Here is a 5,418-nt window from a genome sequence, read left to right on the forward strand (position 1 = left end):
AAGCAGACAAGTACAATAATAAGACTACAGAGAATACAAATGAGTAAAAATTAGTTAAATACATGGTAGTTTGAGAGGACATTAGCAGTTCAGAAAATCAGGAAAGGTCTCATGTTGTAAAAGGTGGTACTTGGACTGCCTCTTAGTAGAAGACAGGGATTCTATAGGATGGAGATGAAGAGAGAACATTCTAGGTATAAGGGACAGCCAGTGCAAAAACAGAGACAGGAAATGGGGTGTCCTGTTTGAGGACAGTTTAACTAGATTGCACAGTAAATGATGGAGCATAAATTATGAAGAGGTTGGAAAAATAGAATGGAGCAAAGAAAGGTAGGTGCTTTAAAATCTAGACTCCTTGATTTTATTCTGGAGGATATAGCTCTTTGTAGGAGTTTCGCTGAGAAACTGAAGAGAGGTATAGGATAGTGGCAGGCACTACTAAAGGTCTGTTGTTAATAAAGTTAGAGGGAGATTTGGGTAGGTTTAAAGGCAGTAGGAAAGGAACCAGTCATACAGAGATGTTGATTCTGTGTATTGATTACTGTTTTTATTGCATTGTGTGAAATGAAAGCATATATTTAGCATTTCTGCCTTTTATTTATTTCTCTCCATTTTGGTATACAGCTGATTTTCAGAAAGTTGCCATGTGGTGCTAAGAAATCTATATTCTCTGATGTTCCCATTCAGAAAACACCATAAATCTTTTAGCCCTAACTGCATGACAGTTTGTCTAGTTCTATATTGTTTGTTTTGTTTGTATATCTAGTTCTCAGAAAGGAATGTTATTGCCGTGCCTTTTTGTAATTCTGTTAACTTTTCCTTTATGTATCTGGGTATTGTCATTTGGAGAATGTATTTAATATTGTAAAAGCTTATTTATGATTCCTTTAGGGATAATTTCCTTATCTAGACTGCTATTTTTATTTTTGCTAATATGATCACAACTTCTGTTTTTTAGGGTTTACTTGATGCATAGTAATTACTCGGTTTCCCATTTGACTTTTTAGCTTTTTAGGTGTTTCATTTAAATAACAAATTGTGGGGTTTTGTTTTCTTCTCCATTCTATCACTCTTTTATGTCTTTGAATTCTTTAGTCCATTCACAATTCAAGCTATGACTTAGGTTTGTTTTCCTCCATTTCCTTGGTACTTTTTTTTTCTTTAGAATTTTGCTTAGTGAAGGAGCAAGGTGGTTCAGCATGTAGAGTGCTGAAGCTGTGTTAAAATTCTTCTGTAGACAAGGGACAAGTTACTTAACCTTTCAGCCTATTTCCTTTCTATAAAACAGATAATAGTATCTACCACACCGGACTGTGGTGACAATCACAAGGTGAAGAATTTTGCAAATCTTAAATTACCTTATTATTTCCTTAAAGTCACTATGTTGCCCCAGGGATTAGTTTTGCTTACTTTTTTAAATAATTTTTTTTTGGAAGGGGCGAAGGCAGGGCAATTTTAGTCACTTGCCCAAGGTCATACAGCTAGTGTGTCAACTGCCTGAGGCTGGATTTGAACTCAGGTCCTTCTAATTCCAGGGCCGGTGCTCTACTCACTTTGCCACCTAGCTGCCCCTTGGACTACTTGATGTCATTCTATTCACTGAGGCTTTTTTCTCCTAACCCCACTACCATTTGCCTACCTGTTTCCCCATTTGGGACTTTTATTTTTCATGGACTTATCTCTTCTCTTTATTCCCTTCCTTCAGCTGTTGAGTGGTTAGCTCAAAAACTTATTTGTGTTTTCTTTTTAGTGTGCTTTTCTTTAGTTTCTCCTTATTCTGCTCCCCTCTAGGCTATTCTGATATATTTTCTGCGAAGTCAGTAGTAGTGTTGGGCTGGACCAGTGCCATGTGGTAGAAATGACTTATGTCCCAAACAGTGTGGTCACCTTCTATTCTCCCTTACATTTTACCTTCTCCCAGTGCTATGTCATCACATTTCTAGGTTGATGTTGTCATGTATAGGATACATGCCCTGAAGAATGTAGAATGCATCAGGATATTGTGCGCAGTACTGCAATACTCCTAGAGAAGGTAGCCCCTCAATGTACCAATTCCTTTTAGATTTAACCCATCATGTGGTTTCCATCACACATATGCACAAACATGCAACACACACACAGCCTCTCACCTCTTCCGTCAAGGGAGTACCCTTCAGTAGGATACCCTCCTTTCCCATCCTCCACCCAATTCAATCACCCAGACACAATATCCCCCTTCTGCTAGTAGCCATTCTAGGCAAGGTGGCTACCCGTCTGACTATCACAATCACCATGTCTTGGCTGTTGCGACTTTGGAAGTTGTTTTGCCCGCTGTCCCCTATCTTCCCATCCCTGTATGCACCCTCCAACAATTTTGTACCACAAAAGTTTCATGTGTGGATGGGGGAGGGTGTGGAAGTGTTCATGGTATTTGTCCATGGCGCGCCAATACTGGTTCTTTCTACATCTTAAAACTCTCATTTTTTAATCTGATCTCTTTTTAACCCCATAGGGGAGAATATAAAAAATTAAACCTCTCAACAAGGAGCAGTTTATTTCATTATTGATTCTTTCTTTGGTAATTGTATTTAATTTCTATTCTCTAGTGTCTTTTCATGTCAAGTATTTTGCTATTTTTCTCTGCACAAATGCCCGTTCGAGTATCAATTTTTGTTGTATAGAGCATGCCACTGTTATTTTGGGGTGGTGGCTTTGGTTTTTTTCCCAAAAAACATACTACTTCATTCTCTCCTGTAATTTCTAATCTTAAGAGGAAAAATCTTGTTACATTAAATTCTTCTCCTTCATGTTTGAAGGTCTTTCCCTTGGCTACTTAGACAATTTCTTTTCTTTGCTTTTCAAATGGTTAAATTTAAGGACTGGTTTTTGGAGTTTGAAGAATAAGTGTGGTGGGGGCTTGGGGGGGGGGGGTGGCTGTCATTGCCTTAGAAGGCAAACTTCTTTTGCTTGATGACGTCTTCTCCACTCAAAATTCCAGGGAGTTTTCCATCCCCTGCATTGTGGTGTTCAGGTTTTTTGATTTACCACGTTTTTCTGGGAGACCTGGTGTCTCTAAGTCATCTAAGCACATACTGTTACTAAGGTCAGTTGCTTAAGTTCATGTGAACTTTTAACATTGTTTCTTTGGCTGCTCCATTGTCAGATTTTCTCCATTTTGGTATTTTTGTGTTTAAATATATTAATCTTTCAGTTCCTTAGAAATGTTTTATGGCATCATCCTCTATTCCTGTCTCATTCCACGTATCCAATCTGCTGCCAAATCTCGTCATTTCCACCTTTGTAACATCTCTCATATTTATCCCCTTCTCTCTAAGCCTTAGCTCTGGTGCATACCTGGACTACTGCAATAGCCTTCCAGTTAGTCTCTCTCTCCCTCAAGTCTTTCCCCACTCCAATCCATGCTCCACTCAACTGCCAAAATGTTCTTCCTAAAGCACGAGCCTGATCATCACTGCTACTCAACAAACTTAACTGACTCACTATTAACTTCCAGGATCAAATATGAAATGCTGTTTGGCATTTAAAGTCTTCAGAACTTCATGCCCCTCCATGGATGCGTTTCCATTCTTCTTGTACTTTACTGTCCTCCACATACGGTGAGATCCAGCACACGTGCATTCTTGCTGTTCCTCACACACAACTCCATGTCTTTTCAGTGTCCCCTATGCCTACAATGCTCTTTTTCCTTACTGCTGCACACTGGCTTCCTTGATTTTCATCAAGATTCTGCTCAAGCCCTTCTTTCTGCAGGAACTTTCCCAATGCACACTCCTTCCTCACCCCAACAACTGACTTCCTGAGATAACCTCCTAGCTCCTCTACTTCTAGGTGCATATATCACCCATTAGAATATTGAACCATATAGCCAAATACTAGGCTAAGTGTTTTACAAATATTATCTCATTTGACCCTCACAGCCCCCATGGGAAGTAGGTGTGATTATTATCCCCTCCAAGCAGAGGCTAAGTGACTTGCTCAAGGTCATACAGCTAGTGAGCGACTGAGGCTAGATTTGTACTTGGGTCTTCTAGCATTCTACCCACTGTGCCACATAGGTCTTTAAAACAGGAATTGTTATGTTTGCCTGTTTTTTTATCAGTTATTAGCACTGTACGTGGCAGAGCAAGTGCATTATACTCCAGATGATTGTACTCCTCTATCGTTCCCACTTTCTCTGTTATCTTCATTCTCCCTCTGCTTTCTTTCCTACTACCTACACATGCCCAACTCCCCCATTCTCAAACACTTCATCTGTCCCTGTTAGTTATCCTGTATCTCTCATTCCTTTTAAGGCTAACCTCCTTAAGAAGAAAGTTTCCAAAAAGTATGTCCACTTCCTCTCACTGTTCACACTCTACAGTCTGGCTTCCAACTTCATTATTCAGCTAAAACTGCTCTCTGAAGTTACTGCTAATTCCTTAAGTGCAAAATCCAATAGTTTTTTCTCAATCCTCGTCCTTCTTGACTTCTTAGACTCTGACACTGTCACTCTAGGTTTTTATGGCACTTAATCCCTCAGTTCTTCTCCTTCTACTTTTGTGACCACTCACCTCCTCTGTAGGGCTCTTCACCCAGGTCAAACCCACTAGCCATGGGTGTCCCACAGGACTCTGTCGTGGGTCCTCTCTTCTCCCTCTATTATTTTACTTGGTGAACTCATCATCTTTTTCCCCCAAACTTTCTTATTACTGTCAAGGGCACTGCTACCCTCTGACTCACCTAGACTTGCAAACTAGGTGTTGTCTCAATCCACTTGCTCCAATATCCAATCTGCTATTGATTTTGCCTGTTAACACCTCTCACATATGCCTCCTCCTATTCTCTGATACTGCTACCACTCTGTTCCAGGCTCCCATCACCTCACTGCTGGAATAAATCTGCTGGTTGGTCTGTCACTAGGTGTCTCCCCACTCAGCAAACCAGTAATACTTGCCTCTTTGCTGTTTCTCCAACATGAGTTCTGAAATCTGGGCATTTTCACCGGCTATCCTCCGTGCCTAGAATGCTCCCTTGCCTCATCCTGCCTTCCTTCGAGTTCCACCTAAAATTCCACCTTCTACAGGATGCCTTTTGCTATCACCTTAATTCTAGCGACTTTTGTTAATTATTTCAAATTTATCCCATACGTAGTTTGCACTCACCCAGTTGTTTGCATGCTGTCTCCCCCTTACACTGGAGCTTCAAGAACAGGATTGTCTTTTCCCTTTGTATCCCCAGTGCTTAGCACAGTGAGGGCACATAGGAGCTGCTTAACTGGTTATTGATTGACTAGCAGAAACTATGACCAAAAAAAAACTAAAAAACAGAATATTCTCTTCTTGGAATAAGGTTGAGCTGTCTTAATCTTTCCTCACCGCGCCCCCCCTGGCCTAATGTGAAGAGCTCTTCTAGATAATGTAGAAAATTGTAAGGTAGAAA

The sequence above is a fragment of the Trichosurus vulpecula genome, chromosome 6 (assembly GCF_011100635.1).
Source record: "Trichosurus vulpecula isolate mTriVul1 chromosome 6, mTriVul1.pri, whole genome shotgun sequence".
NCBI classification, from domain to species: domain Eukaryota; kingdom Metazoa; phylum Chordata; class Mammalia; order Diprotodontia; family Phalangeridae; genus Trichosurus; species Trichosurus vulpecula.